The sequence below is a fragment of the Atractosteus spatula genome, chromosome 23 (assembly GCF_055471065.1).
Source record: "Atractosteus spatula isolate fAtrSpa1 chromosome 23, fAtrSpa1.hap1, whole genome shotgun sequence".
In the NCBI taxonomy this organism is placed as follows: Eukaryota; Metazoa; Chordata; class Actinopteri; order Semionotiformes; family Lepisosteidae; genus Atractosteus; species Atractosteus spatula.
Genome location: NC_142728.1, coordinates 8,674,956 through 8,702,677, shown reverse-complemented (window position 1 = coordinate 8,702,677; position 27,722 = coordinate 8,674,956). Strand labels below are relative to the sequence as shown.

Below are 27,722 nucleotides of genomic sequence, written 5' to 3'. Positions count from 1 at the left end.
TAAGAAGTTAGTACAACAGAAATCTCACACACAGATATTGAAGCAACAAAAATATTTATTAATGTTAATTTTTTAACTAGGATTACTTACACACATTACATACAGTAGTATTTTGATCCTACCTTTCATTTTTGTAGTTGGGACAGTTTTAGCATTATACCCAACAAGAATCAGAACCCTAACATGGGCACATTATAAACTTTCAAGCAAATATCATTCCGTACCTCAAACTCTCTTATTTTAGGCATTTAAAATACAAATGTAGAGCTAGTTTTACTCACAGCCTTATGGTTTGCCTAACCCTAGGTCATCCCAGAACCATACTCTTAATTTCAGCACAAAACTCACTTCAACATAAAAAATACTCCTTTACAACACATCAGATTCAATCCGAATTCTGTTAGCTTAATCTTTAAGCTGCTGAAAAATACTATTTGGAGGAATTTGGGTATGGGAATCCATTTTGTATATCATCAGAGTTGTGTTGCAGTCAATTTCGTCAAGCCATTTTTATCAAGTCCCAACAACCTTGAGTCCTGAGTACTGAGATACAAGTTACCAACTGTGTGTACAACCGGCCAATTGAAGGAAAGGTCCAAGTGAGATAGATAGATAATACTTTATTAATCCCGTAGGGAAATTGATGTTGAGATAGTCTGGGCAGGAGTATCTAGCTCCCGCAGAACTCGACCTGTATTCATTGTAATCATTGCTGAAAACATGAAACACAAGGCACTATGTTGATCAAGTCCTGGGATCTCATTTGTGAATATGAAAATTATGGCACGGATGTAGCTCCATTTACTGAATGAGCAAAGACAACATGTGTCATCTAGGGCTCAGAGACCACTGAACAGACACGTCATTGTCCAGGCTCTTCAAACAAATGGGACAGAATTCCATAAGACAGCATGAGCAAACCTGTGCAAAGCATGTTTAACAGTTTTACAGCTTACACTGCTTCCAGCCATACATGCTACTAGCCTGTGACTTTCATTTGTTGATGACAAATTTTAACTGGCATCGTGAATTTAACTGTCTCATGTCTGTACAATAAAATATCAGTGCAACTGTTACGAATAAAACTTGGTAATTTTTCATACATTTGTGAGGGCTGTAAGTGAAAGGTTTCTCTTAATGCTGTCTGTACAAACATACTATTGTCTCCCTGTACATGAAACAAGGTAATTCATCAATTTCATTTCTCCCATTATCAGAAACTTGCTTATCCTGACAAGAGCCACAGATAGCAACGATCTCTCCTGGAAGCACAAAGTACAAGAAAGGAGTGAAATTCCCTCAGTGCTAACCCCTGGGAAAGGCATAGGCCACTGCCTATGGCCCCGAGGTCCTGGGGCCACCAGGAGGCCCCTCAATGTACAAGCTTTCTTTTTTAATTGCCACGTCCAAACGTGAGCAAAAAATTCACTATAGCGTCTCTTTCTGTTGCTGTTGTGGATTATCCTATTGATAGCCTGATCATAATTGAGTACGTAATGTTTCTGAAGTGCAGAAAATAAGAGCAGGATAAGCACTCTCAAAACAGAGTCAAATCCAGTTACTGTATTTATTCATTTGTATTTACTTGGGCTGTGAGTCTGTCAGATCCACGTAACTAGTGAACAGTTGATAAGCCACATTTTCAACGTAGAGACAGACTACTGTAGGTGTTTTACTAGAAGTTAACCGTTTCCCGCAATTGTACACATGCTGAGTGGGTCGCCTGGCTATAAATCAGCGTTGCCCAGCCAAACAAAAGCATGAAAGCAAATGTGCAGTACAAAAGACTGTTCAGCGATTGTACGTAATCAACATTATGACGCACTGTTTGCCTTGCAGTTTCTCCTGTATTTCATTGATTGGGGGGGTTTGTAAACCCAACCTGTAGCCCTTCAGGTTACAGTCACATTCCCATCGACAGCGGCAGGAGCAGAGAGGAGCTTTTCAAAACTCAAGTTCATTAAAACATACCTGAGGTCAGCCACGGCACAAGACCATCTCAGTGGACTGGCCATCATGAGCATCAGTCATGCAGTGGGTCACCTACTACTTCTTGTTCTTGTTTGTAACTTATTACGTGTTAATAATTATAATTTAATAATTGCTTACACTTGTATAGCGCTTTTCTGGACACTCCACTCAAAGTGCTTTACAGGTAATAGGGACTCCTCTACACCACCACCAATGTGTAGCCCCCACCTGGATGATGCCATAGTGCGCCAGAATGCTCACCACACATCAGCTATCAGTGGGGAGGAGAGCAGAGTAACAAAGCCAATTCATAGATGGGGATTATTAGGAGGCCATGATTGGTAAGGGCCAATGGGAAATTTGGCCAGGACGCCGGGGTTACACCCCTACTCTTTTCGAGAAGCACCCTGGGATTTTTAATGACCACAGAGAGTCAGGACCTCGGTTTTACGTCTCATCCGAAGGACGGCACCTGTTTGCAGTATAGTGTCCCCGTCACTATACTGGGGCATTAGGACCCACATGGACCGCAGGGTGAGCGCCCCCTGCTGGCCCCACTGACACCTCTTCCAGCAGCAACCTTAATTTTTCCCAGGAGGTCTCCCATCCAGGTACTGACCAGGCTCACACCTGCTTAGCTTCAGTGGGGCTGCCAGTTGTGAGTTGCAGGGTGATATGGCTGCTGGCTATAAATGTGTTCTTCGAAGTTGGTTAATAGGTTTTCAAGTTATATAATTATTTTATTTAACTGTTCTTAGTAGTAAGAAGGGGCGGAGCGGTGGCACTGTGGCTAAGGATCTGCGCCTGGGGCTGGAAGGTTGCCAGTTCAAATCCCACCACCGGCAGAGGAATCCTACTCCGTTGGGCCCCTGAGCAAGGCTCTTATTCCCAGCTGCTCCAGGGGCGCCGTATAAATGGCTGACCCTGCGCTCTGATTCCAAGCTTCTCTCTCCCCATCTGTGTGCCTGTGTGTCTCATGGAGAGCAAGCTGGAGTATGCGAAAAGATAAATTCCTAATACAAGAATTTGTTTAGGGCTAAGTGATCTTATCTTATCTCAACATACACACAACTCGTGCCCTGGAGGGGCCCCTTTCCAAGATCTTGTCTACGGCCCCCAAAAAGCTAGGGCCAGCCTTGTCCTGGATGGGACACTCAAAGTATTAAGTGTAATCCTGATAAATTAGGCATAATTGTCACCAATACTTGTTCTCAGTTTTTCCATTTTATCTTTGCAAAATGTAGTTAGGATGTTTAAGTGAATAAACTGATTTAAGTTAATGAGGCATGGCTCCAATATTTAAGTCTGTCTGCTAAATCCATAGATGTCAATATGGAAAAATCCTTCCCAGATAATCCAGCAGGTCTGTCAACATCGAGACCTGAACCAGAATTTGTTTAAGCGGAATGCTTAAAGAGGTCAACTCTTTCTAACAAGAAATACCCATTTAAGATAATGCCTCTCAATAAGGACACCCTAAATTAGAATCTATATGTATTAATTATGAAATTTACAGAGCACAACCGCAGTTCAACAGGTTCACTGTTACTACCATCAGAGCACATCTAAAGAGTATGTGTGTTTATAAACATAACACAACCATTTCAGGGCAAAGCTGTCGTTTCAATTATAGAGAAATCCTGCAAAGTCTCTGGCTGAAACCCCTCTGCCCTGGCCACAGAGACACGCAAAATTAATGTAAATTAAGAATTATTCAAGCTTCCAAGCACTCAATATCCTGGAAAACAGATGCACTGCATTGCATTAGTCTCTGAACAGTTAGTCAGCTCCTCCCAGTATCCTGCTGCTGGAAATATATCTCAAGGACGCTGAAAAGCAACACAATGCATGTCCTCACTCAATGGCGGGCACAGGTTATTAAAGTTTACTTAATTCACAATGGAAAAACCCGTACACGACACAGAATGTCTAAAAGAGACTTGTGAAGTTCTCACATTCCTCAGATCAAGTCAGCTTGTGATCTGTTGTTTTTTTTGCAAAAGTGAGCCCCAGGAAGAAATGGACCTTGAGATTTCTCAAACCAAATACATCAGAGCTTTTAACACTGGTGACTGACAAGCAGTAGCTACAGGCAGTTGTGCTTTCTTTTAATTAAAATGTTTACCCAGGTATTCAGACAAATCGGATCAAGTTTCAGGTTCTTTTTTTATTTTTTTGTTTATTGGAGTCTCTGTTATTAATATATGGTCTCTTATTGTGTATGTAAACTGCTGAATTTGACATTATCACAACACACCCAGTGCACTTTACTTTATTCACCTAGAACCGGTTTTGAAATCAGATTCTCACTGGACTTATGTGGTTCTGTCCTTGACCCAAACCCTGAACATCTTCTAGATGTCTTGACACTTAAAAAGCGTTTCAGTAGCCTTTCTTTCCAGATCACTGATTCTCCGCTACATCACACACAAACTTGCCTCATAAGACCACCAATCATGCTCAGAAAGATTTTTTTTAGTATAGCCTGAATGTGTTACTATATGCATCACAGTATGTTTTTCCCCCATAAGCAATACATTAAGTAACATTTAAATGGTGATTAGATGGACACCATCTTGACCGTCTTGACATTCATTTTATGCCTCTGGGCTGTTACACCTCCAGGTCATGCAATCTCATATCCAATCAGCATACCTCCCTCTTTATCAACATATCACATATTTACTTTTTTCCCCTGTGCTTACAACAGCACTAAAGTCTGTACAAGAGCTGTATTTTAAACAAAACACAGAATATAAAGAAGACTTGCACTGGTTAGGAGAAAAAAGAAATAGGCAAAGCTGCCAACTGCTCCACTGAATCTCAAACAATTCATGCAAAAAAGATACTGTAATTCGCATCACACCTGTCACTTCAAACAATGTAATATAGTAAAGTACAACAGTTAACTTCATTCACTCACCATATGTGTCATACTATAGCACAGAACAGAATAATGGAAACATTTCTTACAGAATATTCTTTTATCTTTATACATGCTATTCCAATTATCAGAGCTAAAGGAAAATAAATGCTACAATAAAACAATTCAAAATATAAGTTATCAACAATAGAAATTTAGACAGCTTTTTAGCATATGTCCACAAGTATTAAAATGTAATGCAAGAAAATAATTTTCAAAGCCTCCAGTAATTTGGAAATGGTTATAAAGAAACATCATCAGATTAGCATGCATCTTAACTACATACTTCAATTTTAAGAAAGAAGTGATGGGCTTTTAAAAACTCGCTGTCAGATACCTGCCTGCATTATGCAAGAACCCCATGTGAGGCGACGCTTGAGTACACCACAGTGCCTGCCGAACTCACACAGGAGCCCCTGCCTCTCAGATTGGATCATGCAAGCTATTGCAAGAGTCCCTGGCTGATCTATTATTAATGGGAAATGCTCTGCATTTCCTGTAGAGAGTGACAAGAGAATTCTTCCCTTTTAATTCTCTCTCTGAAGCTGACACAGCAAAACAGGAGAGGACCCACAAACCAGAGCCCATCATTGCACCTGCACCTCATTCGGTTTGAGAGCTCCCAAAGGTAAGGAGGAACTGAACAGCAGAAAAGCCACACAGGGCACAATGTACAGGCTTCTGCTTTTTAGAGGAGAAAGACTTCAATCCTTTTTATTTCGAGACACCCATTTTAAAGTTGCCAAAAAAACTCACAACTCTGTTTAAAATGGATACGTCTCTACTAAGCTATTTAGAAGAGAGCTAAACTGCACTCACCCTGCAGTCCATGTGGGTCCTAATGCCCCAGTATAGTGACGGGGACACTATACTGTAAACAGGCGCCGTCCTTCGGATGAGACGTAAAACCGAGGTCCTGACTCTCTGTGGTCATTAAAAATCCCAGGGTGCTTCTCGAAAAGAGTAGGGGTGTAACCCCGGCGTCCTGGCCAAATTTCCCATTGGCCCTTACCAATCATGGCCTCCTAATAATCCCCCTCTATGAATTGGCTACATTACTCTGCTCTCCTCCCCACTGATAGCTGGTGTGTGGTGAGCGTTCTGGCGCACTATGGCTGCCGTCGCATCATCCAGGTGGATGCTGCACATTGGTGGTGGTGGAGGGGAGTCCCCATTATCTGTAAAGCGCTTTGAGTGGAGTGTCCAGAAAAGCGCTATATAAGTGTAAGCAATCTTTATTATTATAATTATTTGTGTTCTTATGAAAATGCCCGTGTTTATCTTCAAGTGGTTCTGCGTCTGCCTCACTGCTTTCCAACTGTATTTCAAACCATTACTGTAGTGGTGTAATCCTGCGGTCTCCTCTCATTGTGTACTTTTCTTATTGTAAAGCACTTTGAGAAGCCACTTGTTAAGGCATTAAATAAAATAAAATAAAGTTATTATTACTTTGATTTCTTTTCCGAACAAGGGAAAAAACAAGGACTGTGAAGGAGATAATACACTAAACAAATGATAGAAGCAGGCTTCAGCTAACAGTAAACACACAACTGTACTACTCAATCTCAGTCAAAATGAAAGAAACGTATATCTACAACACAGCACATCTATGATTAACTTCACGCTAAACAAAGTCAGAAGGTAAAAAATGGAAAGTATGTGCACAAGCACCCTCTGCCACCTCAATAGTTATGTAAATTATTCAATGCACACAGTTTAGGTGCTGCAAATATTATAAATAAGGATCTCATAGAGCACCAAACTATTTCGCTTGGCCACAAAACCAGCAATGAGGTGACACAGGAGAGCATACCAGCAGGCATGGGCAAAAACTAAAATTAATGTTAACATAAAAAGACAGAGGAAGGGCACCAAAGTGTATTTGCTGAGAGTCTTAACAACATGAAAGAGGGCGCTCTGGAGATGTCTCTGTCAGCATACACTTAGGTACCAAAGAAGCCACATGGTCCCCTTCAGTGGAGAAAGTCACCAGCGTTGGCATTACCAGGAGGAACACAACACAGGTAATAAGGTGGTAGGACCTTAGAATCAAGGAGGAAATATTGAGTCATTCTCAGTTTTTCCAATTTATAAATGCATTACATAGCTGAGACGAGAAATTACATCATCCCATCTATCCCACTTCGGGGGTAACTAGGGAGCCAGAGACTCTCTCAGCATGCAACCGGCACAAGGCAGTGTATACCCTGGACAGGACAGCAGTCCACCTTGCATTAGGAATTTGTCTTTTCGCAAACTCCAGCTTGCTCTCCATGAGACACACAGGCACACAGATGGGGAGAGAGAGGCTTGGGGTCAGATCGCAGGGTCAGCCATTTATACAGCGCCCCTGGAGCAGCTGAGGTTAAGGGCCTTGCTCAGGGGCCCAACGGAGTAGGATTCATCTGTTGGCCGCAGGATTTGAACCAGCAACCTTCCAGCCACAGGCGCAGATACTTAGCCATAGTGCCACCGCTCCGCCAATTGTAAAATTGCAAAAATAATATGTAATGGAGAACAGCTGCCATTCTCAGATAAATGACCATTTTCTTAAGGCCTGTTCTTTTCGAGAGCTCTTGATTAGTTGGTCACCACAAAGGGCTACAACTTGGAAGAGTAGGTGTAAATCTGTACAAGTGCCAAAGAGCAAGGCAAACATCCTAATACATAATTATGAGTATGTCTTACTTTTCCACAATCTTACCACCTTTTATCCTTCATTGAAATACAATTCAGAGTTAATTTAAATAGTTTTAGGATGGAGAGGGCTAATCTGATACCAGGCAAAGAAAGCCAGGTTAACACTCATCCTAATGCATGTTGCTTTTTCTGTAGATGCTAATATCTCAATTTTTACTATCTTCTGAGCATTTTATCTGCAACATGGCAGTGCTGTAGCTGCAATTCACTTTGCACCTACCCTGGCATCCCTTCCAAAATGAGTCACAGATTAGAAAGGGCAACATTAAACTAGACTAAAGCGTTCAGGATAACCAGAGGATTATACAAATCATTTTTACTGTACTAAAAGATAATAATGGCTCTGGGTTTGTTTCAGGGACAATGTAAACATTTTATTACCAGAAATGCATAGTATGTTCATCAACAACAACAATAATAACTTATTACAGCTTGGTGTAACAGTACAGTTTTGACAATATTACTGCTCGACCAAATGGCAAAGAGCACCAATAGAGAACAGGCAAAGAGAGAAATTTGGAAATGCCTGCTGGTAAGTACCCAGTTTCCATTTCAAAGATATTGATAAAGTATCACTTCAAAACCTCTTTGTTTTCAGGAGGAGGTGTTTTCAAAAGGAGCTGCATCAATAGTTTGAAAACTGAGGCTGGTCTGGAGGATCTTGAGTGTGTGTGCTAAGTAGTCAGAATTGAATACACAGCACTCTCTTAGAGCAATAGCCCCATGTACCCAGACTTCACCTTCTAAATGTCTGCTGCATTCAACATACACACATTGATTGTATTTACATTAACAATGAGGTGCAGCAAAAGTGCCTGCACTGCATTGCTGGAAATTCCACAGACTGTATCAATAATCTTATAGAATGACTCCAGTCCTGCTCGTTCAGAGGCTAAAGAAAAGATGCTACTAATCCTGCCCTAATTCTCCAACACCCAAGGGCTACGCCCTTTAGAGTGTGGGAAAACTGAGAGGAAAAAAAGAAAAAAATGGGAACACAAAATGTCGTATTTGTTGCTTGTTACATAGTTAGCATATTCTAACAGAGCATTTCTGTGTAACCCAAAACAGAACTCATACTGTATGTGATTCTATGTACTGTTGCAACAATACAACGATTCAACAAATTTTAGACACTGCCCTAGTGTTTTGACATTTGTCTGGCAACTGTACAGTATGTGTGTATGTTAACTATATCAGCACCTGTCCACGTGTTTGTATCAGACAAAGAATTCATGCGAGAACAATGCTGTGCCACTCTCAGCCTGCTGAAAGATGCTAAACATGCTAAAACAACAAACGGGAAAAGAGTTTCTTCTTAAATTCTCCCAGTCTCCCGGGGATGTGCTAAGAAACACTCAATGAAAATAGTACCGATGTGCTGTCCCATCGTGAGTTCTACAGTTCTATTTATCCAGCAGCTATATCGCCCTGCAACACAGCTGGTAACCCACTGAAGCTCAGCAGGTGTGAGCCTGGACAGTACCTGGATAAGGTCACTGCCGGAAGAGGTGTTAGTAGGACCAGTAGGGGGTGCTCACCCTATGGTTTGTGTGGGGACAGGGACACTATACTATAAAAAAAAGACACTGTACTTCGAATGAGACATAAAACCAAGGTCCTGACTCTCTGTGGTCATTAAAAATCCCAGGGCATTTCTCAAAAAGAGTAAAGGTGTTACCCCTACTCCATGCACACTGGTGGTGGTGGAGAAGAGTTCCCATTACCTGTAAAGTGCTTGGAATTGAGTGTCCAGAAAAAGTGTATGGAATTATTATCATACTTATGAGGACCCTAAATAACCAACATCACTTTAAACGTAAAAAAAGTGATGCACAGTGCTCTGCAAGTAAACATTTTGTTCAAGAAGATGCTACACCTTTCCCAAAAATGGTTTTGCAAACAAAAGAAACTGAACAGCAGAATTAGCAGAGTGTGAAACAAGGGTGTTCAAGGACATGCTCATTGAAAAACAAGAACAGCTCAGACTGAATTCAAGATGGACCTGATGTCTCAAATGTTCCACTTTTGACTACTACATTGTGCTGTGATCTTCATAATCCTGTAAATAGTAAGTGTCTTACCATCATCAAACAGATGCTTAATAGATACATGCACTAATAAATTAATAACAATCCAAAACCGCTGTAATGTTTTAACAGTGACATTTGACATAATGGAAATGTAAATAACCTTAAGTTGTAGATTTTCTTTAGGAAACAGTTCTTCACATGTAACCAAAAACGAAAATACAAATAGGTAGATTTTTTTTTTCAGGGAAAATAACAATGAATGGTTAAAGATACCACATACAGTAATTAGAGAGTGCTTGCTTTTCTGCTTACCAAAGCAGAACATCAAAATTTCAGTATCCTAGGACATTAGTGGAGTTATATTTAGCTTTCAATCCTCCAGTTAGCAGACAAACAAGTTAATAAAGAAGCGAAGCAAACCTGACTGGTACAGAACAGGAATTTGGCAATGTGGCTGGGCTGTAGCCTTGTGGACCGCTCAATGAGAGGAAGACTGCTATTGATCCTTTGCTTTTATTCTAGCACTGTCAACAAGGACTACAGACTGCCTGGAAGAGAGACAGTGGATGTGAAGTATCTATAAAGCTAATGATTCCAAATTGCTTGTTTAAACACTGCCTATCAAGGGAGCATTAGGAACACTGCTGGGAAACTGGCAGTGGTGTTTGATTTGGTCCATGTGCAGTAGTTATTAATTGACTGAGACTCGCAAAACTATACAAGCCTACAACTTAGAAAACAATTATTGAAAATGTCTCTGTAACCTTTGATTATCAAAGCACACTGTACTGGAGCAAATTTGGAGCTGACTGGTGGAAAGCCCTCTTTTTATATTTCAAAAGCAAATATGGCCAATCAAGAATATCAGCTATAGTTTTCTTGATCAGATCTCTGTTATATCTTTTGCCACATCAGTGGTTCACTGATGTAAGTACCTTTAAAGACCAGGTTTGTTATAAAATGCATGAGATAATCACCAAACATGAGAGGAAAACCCCAAGTGCCTTGCTTATTAATATACTTCTATTTAACAAACCAAATGGAGAGTGACATAACCACAGCATGCCTTTAAGAAGATACCCAGAGAGTTCACCCTCATTAGCAGTACAAAAGCAACTTTATTCTGACTAGATCCTCCTCCCTTATTCATTTCACACTGGACCTTAGTCCACATGAAAAAACAATCTTAAATTATTCTGATACCGAAACGTTATGCACAACATGGGTAAAAAGGATGTAATGGAACATCATAAACATTAACATTAAACAAAATAAACAAAAAAAAACATGAACAATAACAAAGGTTATTTCTTTCTGGAATATCTTGTAGTGTAGCCACTGCAGTTTGAAAATAAATGTAGAAGGATTAGATAGAAGAAATGGTGGAGTGAACCCTTGCCTTCCAGGTCATGGTTGTCCCTTATAGAACTAGTTTTCTCATTTTTCTGGAGTACTGCACTAATTGCTGATGCATGATGATCTCATTTGATGGGCAACATCTCTCTGACAGGCCACCGTGTACCCGGCAGATAGCAACCATGGCTGGATCCTTTGCTGTCCTTGCAATATTTAAAATTATATATTTTTAAATGGCTATTATACTGATGTTTAAATCAATGCATCTTGACAATTATGTTTTTTATGAAAATCAGATGACTTCAGATGCCTCAAATAATCAACAAACATACTGTATATGCTCACAATTAAAAAAATAAACGACTTTGTAGGCCTCTGTGCCCAATGAGCAGCTGGGCTAAAACTTAGACTACTTATTTTCATTGTCTATTTAAACACCCTTGTAAACACTAAAGATCAGGGAATTAGGATTGATGGCCACTGAGGCTAAACCCACAGCCTGTTTCTCCAAACCAGAATGAAAAGCACTGAGGGGAAAGCTAACAACTCTTCTGTGAAAGTTTAAAAGGCATGTATGGTCTTGTTTTGCTGAAAAACACAAACATTTACATCAGCAAGGTAATAATTGAAATGGCAAGAAATTAGAAGGCTTTAATTGTTTCTGTATGAACATTTTTTAATTGTATGTGTAGCCTCAGGGAAAATGCAGTACTGCCAGTATTCAGTCAGTGCATCAAACTTGAAATATTAAAAAGTTAGTATTAGTTAAATATATATAATTATAATACATATAAATAATTTATTTGTTTCAAATGATAAGCTGTTTTTCATGCTTCAACTCTTTGATAAAAACCCAGAAGCATAAAGACGGTGGCCTTTTATCGAAGATAATCTTGTTCTTTGCATTTGTAGAATGGCACCTAAACCTTTTGAAAGGCCATATTAGATCCAACAGTCCTCTCTTACTTGTAACTTGTATCTTCTTATGCTCGATGAAATTGCACAGTAGATTATCTACATTAATCAAACCAGCATTATAGCAAAAAATGTACTCAACTTCAAACCTGTCTTATGTTCTTAGACTGGAAATTCTGTAAATTAAAAAAAAAACAATCTGGGTAACAAAAACAAGAAATAAAACAGTGATAATCAGAACACCAGGGAAGTCCCGATGAGAGGAGGCCGTTAGGCCCATCGAGATAATCTGATTCTGTTTCTCTACAAACCCATAGCCAATACTATAACAACAACCCCCCTCCCTCCCATACACAAGTATGAAATTACCCTTAATCAGAGCTCCTATAGGGAAAGGGATAATTCAGACCTGTAGTGCAGATAGGAGGAACATGCCCCCACACAGATAGACATGATCTGGAATCACCCAATTGCTCTATATATTTGTTAAAATGAAATAATGAAACCCAAAAAAATCTGACTTCACTCACAGAAAATTGTACACTTAAATGTGTTTAAACGTTTTTATGACGATGGTGGAAATTTACTTCCTACACAAAAACATATTTTAAAGCCCAGATGCAGCCTTGAGTCTGTTTCACCTGAATAAAAGAAAGTAGTTTTTCACAATAGATTTAAAATTAAAATAAACCCTTATGAAGCCTGTTAAAATTTTGCAATGCGCAAAAATAATGCAAAGTACTTATTTGAGAAAAAAAATGTACTTTCATTTGCACCCGCCTAGTATTTTGCAATGCTCGGATGTTTACAATACATTAATAAAAGCCTGCCTACATCATTACCCAGTTTGTCATCCAAGGCAGTTGTGCAGGAATTTTGCAAATGCCACAATGATTTTTTTATTTGTTCTTAGCCAAGACATCCATTCTTTAAGAAAATTGTCTCGTACAGCAGTGAAATAATTCCTGCTGCAATCAAGGCACCGATTATAAATGTTTTATTAACTTCCTCCATGCAAATCACTTCTGTTTCGTACAGTGCTTGAGAGGCAGGTTAAAACACTACCTGATTCCATTCCTAAATATTTCATGTGCATGTTCGCCGTTCTCCTGTTTCTGGGAGAACATCTGCATTTTTTATAGCCTGGTAGAAATAAGCTTTGAGGTTTGTCCAATCTTGCACAAGATGAGCTATTTGTTCATTCTGAATCCAGATGTGAATTGTTCTAAGGGTGCAACGCTATCCTAATCTCATAGACTAAATGTTATTATTTGCATGTTTAATGTTTGTTTTCTATGTAAGATTAAAGCTCGTTATAAATGCAAATGAAGAAAGCTGAAGAAACTTTCTGAACAAACTGACATTTTCAAAAAAGCCATTTGGGCAGTACAATGGCGCAGTGGTTAGCTTTGCTGTGCGCTGGTGCCCTGGGTTCAATTTTCAGACGTGGAGTGCTTCTGCATGGGGTTTTCCGTATGTTCTTGTGAGTTTCCTGTGGGTGTTCCAGTCTCCTCCCATAGTTCAGAAACATACTGGTAGGTTAACTGGCTTTTGGGAAACTTGATCCTGGTGTGAATGTGTACATGTCTGTGTTTGTGTCTCTCTGCCCTGTGAATGACTGGTGTCCCATCCAGGGCGTACCCTGCTGACAGTATGTACCCTTGGCTTGCCTGGATAGGCTCCACCTCCCCCTCCCCTGCGACCCTGAATTGGAAGAAGCGGTTAAAAAAGCTGGATGGATAATAAGCCACTCTGAAGTTTTGACTTGTCTCATTCTCACTGCCCGTGCAACATTTCTTGTACTCAAGAAAGGTTCTAGACAGCCAGAATGAGTAACCAGAGCACCTGCATAGCCAGGGTACAATCTCATTTTTTTTAACACTCTAGCTGGAGAATGATTTTGAAAGTCAGTGCTCAATACAGGTGCAGCAGTTTTATAACAAAAGTTAACAACAACTTCCCCAGGCTGCTTAAGCTCCCAATTATCTTTTTTTTTTTCCCCAGAGGGCCACACATACTGATTTTACTCTACCCATTAAGCTAAAAAAAATCCATTTCAGGCATACTGTGATTTTAACATCTCCTACTGTAGTCAAATGAGAAAAAAAAACTATCCTGAGAAATATGTTAAAAGACAAGCCCTGAAAAAGACTTTCAAATTTGCAATTAAAAACCACTGTTGGACTTGTGTAATGCGAAAGGAAAGTTAACACAGCCACCACACTGAAGTTAGAAAGTACATCCCCCAAGTTGTGCCACTTGCCAACTGTTGTTAGGATACTCTAGTGACATGCAGGTTTGGCCACGATACCGTTGCTAGGATTGGGTGAGGCAGTCAACTGAGAGACTTTCCCCATTCCCACTTGGTAATATCTCCTGAGAGTGTTTCAGCCAATGCTGCTCCTGCCTGGTACAAGTTCTATCTGTGCTATGCACTTCAATATGCTCTCAGCAGTACAACATAGGACTTGGAAGACACAGCGTATACTCTTGGTGTGATAGCACAAATGCTGCACAGGGCTGTGGGGCTACTCATAAGACAGTGCTCTCTTCCCACAGAGGGCACATCAACACTTAAAATTATTATAAAAGCTTACAGTGGCTATAAAAAGTATTCACACACCTTGGACTTTGTATTACATTTTATTGTGTTTCAACATGGAATCATAAGGAATTTAACTTGGAGTTCTTGCCATTGATCGGCAGAAATCTCTATATAGTGTCAAAGTGAAAACAAAATGTTAAAGATCCTTCTTAATTAATTATGAATATACAATGGCGAATAACTGACTGCATAAGTATTCAAGTATAAGTATATTCCTTTGAGTCAATATTTGGCAGATACATGTCGGGCAGAAGTTAAAGGCATGAGACTTTTTGGATAAATGTCTACCAGCTTTGCACATTTGGAAACTTTTGCCCATTCTTCTTGGTATCATTGCTCAAACTCCCTGAGGTTGGATAGGAAAAGCTGTTGAACAGCAATTTTCAACTCCTACCACCTGATTCAAATTCCTGATTGGATTGAAGTCTGGGCTTTGACTGGGCCAATCCACTACATTGTCTTTTTTCTTTTTTAACCACTTGTTTGCTTGTTTGTTTCACTGTCTTACTGGAAGATGAATCTTCTCCTAAGTCCCATGTCTCTTACAGACAGCAGACTGCAGCAGGTTTTCCTCCAGGAGTTCTCTGTAATGTCCTCCTATCTTCACAAGTCTTCCAGGCCCTGTTGCACCGAAGCATTCCCATAGCATGATAGTGCCACCACCACGCTTCACTGTAGGGACAGTGTTCTCAGGATCATAGTCGAGATTCAATGTGAGTTTTTATCACCCTCTCATGAAGCCCAAATTTGTGAAGCACCAGATTTGGGGCAACTGTCATGTGCCATTTTATCTCTTCTCAACCACGGAAGACAATAATTCCTTTAGGGCTGTCACAGGCCTCTGGGTGGCCTTCCTTACTAGTGCACTTCCTGCCTTGATACTTTAGAGACATCCTGTTTCTACATTTCTTCATAATGGACTTTAACTGTGCTTTGGGGGATATGTAATGCCTTGGAAATGTTTCTTTCCTCTGACTGGTGCTTTTCAATAACCCTATCCCAGATTGACTTTGAAAGTCCCTTTGTCTTCATGATGTATATTTTGTTGGGAGCTGTACTAATCAACTGTGTGACCTCAAAGAGATAGGTATTTATCCTAAAAGTATGTGAAACAACCTAACTGCACACAGGTGGACTCCATTCAACAAATGATGTGACTTCTAAAGACATTTGGTTGCACCAGAGCCTATTTAGGTGGGTCATAAAAAAATGGGGTGAAAACATATGCAACCACTTATTTTCGGTTTTATATTTAAAAATTAATTTAGGAGACTCTGCAGAATTGTGTTTTCAATTTGACATTATAGAGTGGTAACAGTATGAGCCTATAGTGTAACACAATAAAATGTGAAAAAGTCCAAGGGGGGTGAATACTTTTGATAGCCACTGCACAGCTCGTGTCGACATGCTGAAAGCCAAACTGCATCAGGCTAAAAAAAGATGCTGCCTACTGTTTCCGGATGCCCAGGAAATTCCAAGATAGGCTTGTAATGCTGCAACTGGTTGGTCTGTGCGAGGAAAAGGAAGGTGATGCTTCCCATTACCTGCAGAGCACAATTCACAGACCTCAGCTCATTTGGGGTAGTTCTCCAGCTGGATCTAATAAAGGGGAGTAGCAATTATCATCAAGCTTCTACATTAAACATTTCATCAGGACATTTTACAGGCAGCTTGGAAATCCCACCGAGCTGGTTGTCATTTGTCTGTTTGTTCGTGGATTATCCTCAGCCAGTGGCAGCCAAACTCAAAAGTAGTTAATTTTGCCACGAGCGTCATCAAAAAATGTCATATTTATCCTGCAGTGCTCAGCGTCTCAAACTCGGGTGAAAAACTCACTTGGGTTTAGGAGATTGACTATGAGGACCCTCTAAAATGAAACATTCTGCATGGATGACATTCCTGTTCCTGAGGTGTTCCATGGTGTTCCATGGTGTTCGGTTTCACAGGAGAAGCATTTGATAAATTCCAATTTACGCTACCTCTCTCTTTGTATCCTATTGCAGTTGAACTTGGATCTGTAGTGGTGGTTGTGATTCTTGTGGTCTTGGTTGCCATAGAAGACAACTCCAAAAAGATTCTCATAAGTTCAAATTTCTCTGCAGTTGAGATGGGTTTACACAGTGAGGATTTTGAAATTTCTTTGTTATGGGAGTATTGACATTACTGTTTACTATTTACATGCTTTGCAGTGGGGAGGAAGGGGAACTCACTATAGGAGTACTCATACAATTGTACTGTATCACAAATCAGAGAACACAGCATGGGTGGCACTGTTTTGAGGTTGGATGGCAAAATATGAGAGGGATTCTTTGAGGAGTCTAACTGCACAAGTGTCTTGAAGTATTTTTAAGATTACGACTGTTTATGTATTTAGTCTCTTTTCAGACTTAACTCATATTATATCCAACTGTTGATTAGATTGAGTTTATTTTATTTTTCGCTGACCCTTGAAGTTATATTTTGATACTGAAAAGTAATTTTAATTTATTTCCCTGGATTAATCTCCTCAATAAGCGCATCTGTTGTTGACATTTTATGCACAGAAAGAAAATGCACATTACAATAATGCAGGAGTCTTGCCTTAAACAACAGGATGCTTGCAGAATGACAAACATTTCATTTTGTTACTGCTTCCTTTTCTGCTGAAAAAAAGGAGGATTTAATTTTATTTCATTGTGAATTTCTGTTTTCTGTTCCTGGTATAATGATGGAGAAAGGAGGATTGCATTTTTCAAAAACGCTTACCAAGGAATTGAACGGGTTTATTCAGTACATGCTCTGACAGCTAGATTTCTTTACTCCATTAACAGATTTCTCTTAATATAGTTTAATTCTTGGTGCCGATATGACTGCTGTATTTAATTCAGCACTTGATAGATCGTGTACACAACAGGAACCTCACAGAGCACAGCATATGTTGCTCTGAGCAAATTTACATCCGACCTTGGGCTAGTTGATGCTTGGCGAGTGTTTAACCCATCTGCCAAAGATTTTATGTTCTTTTCTCCGAGACATAAATCATTCTCCAGAATGAGCTTCAATTTCATGTTGAAATCCCTTTTTTCTCAATTCCATCGTGACATTCTACCAATCGCTTATTTTGGTCACAATAAAATTTACACTAACTAATCTAATAATTTCAGATGTTCTACATAAAGACACGAGACGGCGCTTCATTTCTAATCTGATTCATTACAGATTACAAGATCTACTTTAATCTGAACGTTCCCTTAATGCAGATTGAAGTTTGGTCATATCATTTCGTATTTCATGGAAAATTATGAAATCTTGATATTTTCTTTCACGATTTCAGGAGAAATGTCAAAATTGTTGTACTCTCCAGGAACTTCAATCATGCATTAGTTTACTGATGACATTTTTTTACCTATGTCTTTGTTTTTAGGACTTTGCTTTCACCTCTTACATAAAATGCTAAATACAAAGACAATCTTCATACAAACCCTTGGTAATCAGTGTTAGCTGAAACTCGGATACAATTTTGAATAATTTGAAGCTGGTCTCTAATAACGTTGACCATCAGTTGATCCAATGTTATTTTTATTCGTATACATGCCTACATAGAGACACTTCCTACTGGATATCACTGACACCCAAATTATACTTTGTGTCTCTTCAAAGAGCAGGTCACCTATTTCTCATGAAGTGGGAGTGCTCAGATATACCTATGTTCTGAGGCACCTCTCTTCAGATTTACAACCTATTATGGGGAAAACACTTTTATTGGATGATGACTCTCCATCTGTAGCAGGGATAGATTTAGCTGGCTAACAACACTTAGAGCATAATGGCTGATAGCCAGCAGACTCCGTCTTCCTTTCCCTGGCAGCTGAGGAGCTTGTTCTTCCTTGACTTCAGACATATTGAATTCTCCATTGCATAGATCCATGAGGCAGAGGAGATAATTGTCCAAAGGAAGTGGTAGCAGACGTCAACGCATCTAGATCAGCCAGATAAATAATAATAATAAATCATATAAATCTCATGAGACTTGTTGGGGTCCTTGTCACTGATCAGGAAAAGAGATGGGTTGCCACCTGGGGACAGATGAGGAGAGCACGGGAAATAAATGGGATTGTTTTTTTTCCATGACACGGTGTATGTCTTGATTCTTTTTTAAAATATAAAGATACCTAACCATTAGAGATACTGCACAAGTTCTTAGCACCAGGGACATGATGCTGACAACTCTCAAAGTACCGTGACAAGCTTTTGTTCAAACTACACCTGCGTTCACCTCAGTTACACCGAAAACAGATGGTGCAGTTAGCCAATCTTCCATTCTTTACAGTATATTTCCATATGCCACAAGCCATAATTATAAAAAAAAACAAGGCAGTATACTAAACACTATTTTCACGGTTCTCCCCAGGAATTTAGAACAAGATGGTGCTCCATCTGGAAGTTAAAGATTTGTTTTTTCCCAGAGACCCAGTGAAGTGATTTTCTACAATCTAACACTAAATTATATCACATCAGCTACTGTACTTAAAAAGATGTCAAAAGTTTTTGGATAGAAACCATGATCTATAAATTTACATATGAAGTATAGAGGGTTTAGAAGCAATATTAAAATGATATAAAATGCCATGTTTAACACATTTAAAATGAATTATTTTATTACAGAGGATCCGACAAGACGTCACTGCTGTACTCTTGAGATGTATGGAGAGATATTATGTTTTATGTAAGCCTAACGAACGTAAGCCTAGTGGGACTATTTTTTTTAATTAAAATGTGAATTAAGATTTTGTTGTGAATGAGACTTCCATAATTACCATGTAGCACTCAGAAGCTTATTTTTAGCACTTGACTATAATTGATAACGTGTAAGAAAAACACAATTTAAAAGCCTGGTTTCACAGCCCCATGCTATATTAAAATACTTTTGTGCTTTTCCAGTGTGTGAATGTATATAAACCTAAAGGTGAGTTTTGGGGCTCATAATGTTAGTCTTGGATCTCCCAATATGAACGGCTTATTCGAGTGCCAGAAGGCACTAGTAATGGTTAAAGAAGCATTATGAAAAGTGATCACTTTTTAGTTTCCAAGTTTGTAAATGAAGCAGAAAAGGTCTTTGTTACCCAGTTCCTTTTTCAAAATCGCTGTAGCACATTCTTGAACAAAAAAAGAACAGCAGTAGTTTCCCCACCGTTTCTCTATTCCGAATAAACTTAAAATATATTGAAATATAGAAAGAGCTTTCAATCAACCAGCTTTGAAAAATAGAAGCCTACTGTTTCACACAGCAAGGAAAAAAAAACTACTGACAGGCAGATCTGATGACCGGAAAGGAAAAAAAAAGTACTTTAACAGCATTTTTAGAGTGACTGTTTAACATTTAATGGCATTTTATTGCCTTTAACCTAATATTCATACGTAATCAATACTAAGTTACTGAGCACCTAAACAAGCTTGAGAGGTTTTTCTTTCTTTTTCCATGCAGTAGTTTATTATGGAGGCTCTGACAGGAATTGATTTCTTTTTTTCTGTATCTGCAGCAAACATAGTCCTGCTAAATCACTCCTAATTAGCTTAAAGGTACCAGCATGAATGAGACAAAGGAGCCTTCAATATGTGACAAGTTGACATTCCGATGTCTTTTTACACTGTAGGATAAAGACCTAACCATCCAAATTCTAAAGCCTGTACTTCATAAACATTGCTAAGACATATGACATATCTATAAAAGTGTTTGGAAGTATATTCATTTCTCAACCACCATAACCATCCATCATAACCAACTCTTCTAAATGAGTATAACCAGTTGTATTCAATGTTTTCTTGAAAAGCACCTGTTCTAACTCTTAATCAAACATGAAAACCTGAAAAGAAAACACATGGCATATTTCCTCATCAATTCAAAAGCACATTTTTTACTCACGAGATATTTTCAAAAACAGTATAGATGCTGAGAAATTTCAATATTTTTTTACCAAGGAAATGCACTTACAGTATGTGCCAGTGAAAGGGAGGAAGGATTCTGTCAATGGCGTCACAGAATTTATTATGTGATATTAATGTGAAGCTTGCAAGGAAAAACCATTGATGAGATTTCTCTCTCTAGCTCTGTGGCTAACGATCTGCGCCTGTGGCTGGAAGGTTGCCGATTTGTATCCCACGGACGGCAGGGGAACCCTACTCCATTGGGGCCCTGAGCAAGGCCCTTAACCCCAACTGCTCCAGGGGCGCCGTATAAATGGCTGACCCTGTGCTCTGACCACAAGCTTCTCTTTCTGTCTGTGTGTCTCATGGAGAACAAGCTGGGGTATGTGAAAAAAGACAAATTCCTAATACAAGAAACTGTATATGCCCAATAAAGTGATCTTATTTAACTAACCTAATAGCGATTTAAAACGCATTAACACAGAATCTACAAACCTAAAGACAACAGGCAGCAAAATCAATTACAAACCCGTGTTCAAGCAGAATGCTAAATCAAACAACAGAATTAAACCTGTGCCAAATCTGCAAACATATCTTCCCAAACTCTGCTGAAGATGTATGCTAGGTTTAATTTGGAAGAGACTATAAACAATCAGAGCACTCTCTCGCTGGTTTCTCTGCTTGATTAATTGCTATTTGGAACAGCAATGCATGCATCCACCATGCAATGGAAAAGCTTCAGAGATTGCCTTGATGTAGAATATTAGGATTAAGAGGGTAAATACTTAAAGTGCAATTTTTTCCCCAATTGCGGTTGAGGATAATGTGCACTACCGACGAGGTGGCCGAGTGGTTAAGGCGATGGACTGCTAATCCATTGTGCTCTGCACGCATGGGTTTGAATCCCATCCTCGTCGCTCTCCATGTCTGACACTTGTGCCCGTTCAAAGTTGGCCCTCCTGTCATTTGCTCTGGTACTAGAGCAGTACATTTTAGGGCGGAGCGGTGGCTCTGTGGCTAAGGATCTGTGCCTGTGACTGGAAGGTGGCCGGTTCAAATCCCACAGCTGGCAGAGGAATCCTACTCTGTTGGGCCCCTGAGCAAGGCCCTTAACCCCAACTGCTACAGGAGGGCTGTACAATGGCTGACCCTGTGCTCTGACCCCAAGCTTCTCTCTCTGTCCGTGTGTCTGTGTCTCATGGAGAGCAAGCTGGGGTATGTGAAAAGACAAATTCCTAATGCAAGAAATTGTATAGGGCTAATAAAGCAACATTATTAAACATTATTATTATTATTATTAGAATTTATTTGTGTCATGTTTACACACATATTGTAGGCAATAGTCAGCAGCCAGGTACAGTCTCAGCTGTTCTCACCTACAGGTACTATACATCACGACTGCACGACAAGACACAGCAACAACCGCATCATTAAGTTTGCAGATGACACCACTATAATAGGACAGATCAGTGATGATGACGAGTCCACTTACAGGGATGAAGTCGTACAGCTGCTTAGGTGGTGTCATAGCAATAACCTGGACTTGAACGTAAAGAAAACGAAAGAGCTAATAGTGGACTTTCGGAGACACAGGCCACACACTTACAGCCCACTCAGTATTGATGGAACGGAAGTGGAAACAGTCACCAGCTTTAGGTTTTTGGGAATTCACATCTCTAAAGATCTAACCTGGACTGTGAACACTGACTCTATCATGAAGAAGGCTCAGTAGCGCCTTTATTTCTTGAGGTGCCTCAAGCGATGGGGGATGCCAATACATGTGTTGGTGAACTTCTACCACTGCACCATCGAGAGCATCCTCACCAACGGGATCACCGTGTGGTATGGCAACACCTCTTCGCGAGAAAGAAAGGCACTGCAGAGAATGGTCATTATGGCCCAGAAGATCATCGGCTGCGGTCTCACCGAGGTTAAACAGCTCTATGAGGACGGCTGCCGTGGTAGAATTCTGGCCATCACAGAGGACAGACCACCCCGGGCACGAGCTCTTCACCCCACTGCCCTCAGGCAAGAGACATAAGAGCATACGGACACTTATCACTAGATTCTTCAATAGCTTCTATCCACAAGCAGTGAGACTGGCGAACACATTTAGCCATCCCCCTCGGACCACACCTACACCATCACCATCTACCTCTTTATGATTTCTTATCTATTGCACATCTCCAGTCATTGTTTACACGTCTGTATTGTTTACATTCAAACTGTCTACATGTTTACTTGTACATTGTCTATTGTTTGTTTGTATATTGTCTTGATGCACTGTTTGCACATTGTTTTGTTTTTTACACTTGTTTTACAATCGAGAGACTTTCTGTAAGTGTTACGTCCCAGTGTGTGTTCTGTGTGTTTTTTCTGTTATGTCCACACTGTTGACCCTTGATTGCTGAAGGGTTGACCCTTGTTGTTGACCCTTGAAGAATTCCATTGTACCAGTACCAGTTACATATGGCAATAAAGTTCAAGTTCAAGTTCATCATGTCAAATGCAAAAGAAGAGCCACTTATCCTAGAAGGATAGCAATGCCCTGCCCTTTATGATAAACTATGGGAGAATATGAATACCACATAAACATTAAGCATCTTAAAATAAAAATAAAGTTTTTACTACCATTAAACATTATTAAAAGTCACAATTACTGAATGCATCCAGTAACACCTAATCACTACCTAATAACTGTCATCTGATGTAGTATCATGTTGCACTCCCTCTAGATAGTGTGGCAAGCACAACATTTCCGCCCAATATCAAACTCATTAGACTTTTTCTTTCTCCATACACCACATCGCATTTTTTGCAGTGATAACACTCAGATATGAAAGGCACTAATGAATTGAAAAGGTTCATATAAATGCTGTAGTGTGAATCACCCTTAGATTTTAAAGCTGTTTGGCAGTATATAATAAACACACATAAGAATACAATACTTTTTAATACCTTATAATACGCATAAATCACTCTCCACATACTTCACTTGAAATAATCCTAGACGCACTGGGAGGTTCAATTAAAAAATTCAACATTCCAAAAATATTAAGGTTTTAAAAGAAAAAATAAATTTACAGATATTTGTATCACATTCCCACAGCTGCTGCAATTTTCATACTCAAATAAAAAAAGTTAGAGAATAAGGAAATAATAGTGTGCAAGAAAGCTGGCAGCTCCTATTAACTCAAAGAAAGAGGGACAAACTGCAGAAGGAAGACAAATGTCATCTGTTGCACTGCAGGCAAGATACAGTACCCTCACATTCAAGTTGTGAATGATGTACTGTATTGTGGTTCGCTTTAAGCAGGGTTTGAACTTATGCACTCCTGGCCCATAGTGAGTTAGTGTCTATCCATTACCCAAAGTGCCGCAATGCAATCTGAATCAGCATGAAAAGGCAAAATTTCCCCTTTAGATGCAACAATTAAATCTTGACAGGTTAATTAATTTTTTGGGCAAACAATCTTTCATGTAAGCCTGTCATACAACAGATCTTGAGACCTGCAAGGATATCATGGTTCATAAGTAATGCACAATGCAGAGTTGTCTGAGCACACCTGCAGGGGTGTAAGTGGAAAAGACTAATAATACCAACATAGGAGAAAAGCCTATTAAACAGAAAAATCATTGTAATGTGAAATTGGTCAATGCTGATATAACTCATAATGTCAATGCTATCAGACATTCACTTATTCACCGATTCAGCAGGATGGTAGCTATTGGTTGTATGTTTATTTTTAATGTTACACTGACGAATAGTTCCCAAAGCATTGATTAGTGTAACCTGATCTCAGGTATACTGCCTGGAACAAAATGCATTAGACTGTAAGAGAAAAATATTATAATTATTTCTATTAGATTAAGAGTCTGCTATTCTTTTTGACAGGTATCCCTGGGTACTACAGTGATGATATCGCATAAGAATTGAAGTCCACAGGATTTACACAGGAGGTGTTTAAGTAGATTTTGTTTGCCTATGTGGGTGTACAGAAGGTAAACATGGACGAATGAAGTACATTAATCACAGCAAAATTTCAAATGGCATTAAAAACTTGAATCAAATTAAATCTACAGTTCATTCTGACCAGCTATTGATACGAAGCACCCCCAGCATAAAGAATTATGAAGAAAAGTACTGGGCTTGTATATAGCTCACATGGCCCGATATAGCAAAACAACACAAAATAATTTTCAAATTAAAAACAGCTGTGAGAAAACAGTTCAGATTTGATGGTCTCAACATGGTGTACAGTACAGAACTAGACTCAATGTTCTAGACAGAAATAATTGATTGGCAGCAATTAATAACCAATTGATAGGCAGCAGAGGGATCAAACCAGTAACAGTAACATTTGTACAAAACAAGAAACCCTGCAGTGGCTTTTTACCAACCTGACTCCACTGCCCATACCTAAACCTACTTGGCAAAGACTGGCTTTCTACATTAACAAACCTCCCTACTTGCAGTAAAGAGGGTTATAAAGCTGAAATGTCATTTTGAAAAAGTACGTGAAGTGAACTACAGGTTTCAGCTGATGAAATTTCCCTGAAGTAGGCATTTTTCAATTCCCCTAATGTTACAGCACCAAGCTCTCAATGAGCATTTGGTCAATAAACTAGTGTCTGGTTCACTTGAACAATGGCAGCTGACTCTGAGAATCACTGAAAAAATTATTAGAGAACACAGAAGTAATTCTTTTTAAAATGCTTGGAACCAACTACAGCAATTGACTATAGTCTGTGCTTTTTTAGTATAAAAACACCAAGAAGGAATAATTGGTAAACTGCTGAACAGAGCCAACCCCCAGTACCTTATTAAATTAAAACAGAATGTTTCATTCATTCAGTGTATAATTTCTTAAAGATGAATGGCCTTAAAATAATTCTATAGCAGCTTTCAAAATCTCACAGATAACCTTACACAACATCAATTACCTTGAAATATGACTTGCAAGTTCACAATGGCTCCATTGTTAAACTGCCGCTAAATGCTAATCATTGCAAATAATCCCATGGAAAACTATATCAGTCTGTGCAGAACACTGTTCAAAGACATTTCTATTTAAATCAATTAAAGGGTTTCTTCAATATCTTGACAGCTTTGCAGTTTTGATATTTTGCTGTAGAGACATTAAAAGCAGAGGAGAAGATTCCTCATTTCTTGAAACTCCTGTAACATGGGATACTAGTGTTTTATAATGAGCTCTAGAGCATGCATCTAACTGAAATAAATTAGCACTTAAATCAAAGATAACAAAAATTGACAGGAAAGACCTTAAGTGGTAGGAGCTTGCACTGAAATGAACTAGAAACTTAACTTTTAAATTGACATGATTACATTAAATTGAAATCACACATTTTTTTACTCATCAGCATTTCAAATTATTTTCTCAATACACAAACTGTGGGAAATTTAAAAATCAGATCCACATTTTAACCACATCCAAGACATATTTTGTTTGCATATAGTAGCATCACAAGTAAAAATAGGTCACTGTTGACTTGTGAATTAAGATTTCATGTTAACTGAAAGCCCACTGGACCACAGCACGGCAAAGCCTTCAGATATACACTATGTGCTCTGAATTACACCAGCTACCTTACAAGCCCCAGGCAAATGGATTTGCCCACACTAATGTACCCACACCAAAAGGGCTTAGCACTGGAAGACACTTTGGTTTGCTTTAAAAATTGTCAAATACTTTCAGCAAATAGTACTTGTGCTGTCCCTTAAGTTCACACTACATTGTGATGTCCTTCAGGCTGTTCTGGTTTATTCATATTTCTTACAAACAACATATCTCAACTTTTTATTTGTTCAGCAAAGCTGATGTTCTAGTTTACTACATTTAGAAGTCCAGTTAAGGCTGTATCTAGGAAATTACAGCTCTCTGATCCAAGGGTAAGTTCAGACAATAGCGTAACAACGTTTCAAGCATGTGTCTAAAACACTGAAGAAACACAAACATTAACTTTACCTCCAGTACTTTTGGTGTGTAGTTCTTTAAGTTGTCATCTGCAGTTTCTAATTGATAAGATTCTAGGATGTGAATTTATGCTTTTATCAAGGAGAACTGCATAGTTTTATAATAGCAAAGGTGTGATTGCTTACACATTTTTACAATAGCTTCCTTCTGTTATACGTGAAGCAGCCACAATCCCGTTCACAGATTTTTAAAAAAAATATTAACCCTCCTGATATTGATTTAAAGTAATGTATCTGTGATGGTCTTGACAACTTTAAACATTTAAAAAAATGTTTTCTCATTATTCCTTTCTCATTTTACTGTTGAGGTAAAATTTCAAGGAAAATTCATTTAAAGTACAAGTGTTGCTGTGTTTCAAGTTAGCCTTCTATCCCTGATGTGTGAGGTTGAATACAAAATACTTTCTTTTCTTTCAGTTTGGGCAATTGTCACATTAGCAAAATGATCAGCATGTGCACTTGTTCTAGGAGGATGCAAAAGAGGAGAAAGAAACTGTATAGTTTTAAGGAATGAAACTATTTTAAATAAATTAGTTTGGCAAGTGTTATTCAAAACTAAAACGTAACATGTTTACAAAAGTTAACAGGTCTAAAAAGTTGCACTTGGCAAAAATGTTTGCCCACTGATTTACTGCACGTTAATCATTACTGATGTACGATAATAATTGATTAAAATGAAAAGAATGACTAATGGAAGACAGTCCTACTTCACGTTTAGCTGAATCATTAAAAAAAAAATTACAGTGGAAGGTTTGCAAGTGTGGCGGCCAATTTTCTTCTTCTCATTAGTCTTCATCACACTATTTGGTGGAAGGATGATGTATCGTTGCACAGCACGACCCTGGCAAAGCTCACCGGTTGCACAAGGAAAGAACAAGCAGGATGCACAGGGAAAGACAATTCTTTGCCCTTCATGACTGTCCTCCAAAAGCCTGGCCCTGATCACACTCCTCCAACAGCTGAATCACCACTCTTGGCCTTCCTTGGTTTCTAAGTTGCTCGTAAATGTAGGAACAGTCACCAAGACAAACGGTGACAGCCTGGGAGTTTTTAACGGGAGTCCTCAAGGAAATGCCCACGTCTCCTCTCATCAAAAATACAGCAAGGAGGGAGAGCAAACAAGTCCCATAATTAAAAATTAAAACCGAGAAAGGCTCCTCAGTAGCTCTTTGAATCAACATTAATCAAAATGGACAGAGGAAGCAGTGAACATTTCACCTGGAACCAGCTCAGTCCAGCAGGAATACATTTTAAAGCACAATAGGCACAGCCAATATTTGTACTTTGGAAAGCTGAGTGCTTGAGGAGTATTGCTGGCCT

General features: G+C 39.1%; 1 protein-coding gene and 1 non-coding gene across 2 annotated transcripts in view; one reads left to right on the top strand and one right to left on the bottom strand.

The window, feature by feature from the left end:
* med27 (mediator complex subunit 27) overlaps positions 1–27,722 on the bottom strand; it is a 92,107-nt gene that overhangs the window by 61,903 nt on the left and 2,482 nt on the right. The gene's annotated exons all lie outside the window — the stretch shown is intronic.
* trnas-gcu (transfer RNA serine (anticodon GCU)) lies at positions 21,243–21,324 on the top strand. The gene has a single exon. It is a non-coding gene; the product is annotated as a tRNA-Ser (tRNA).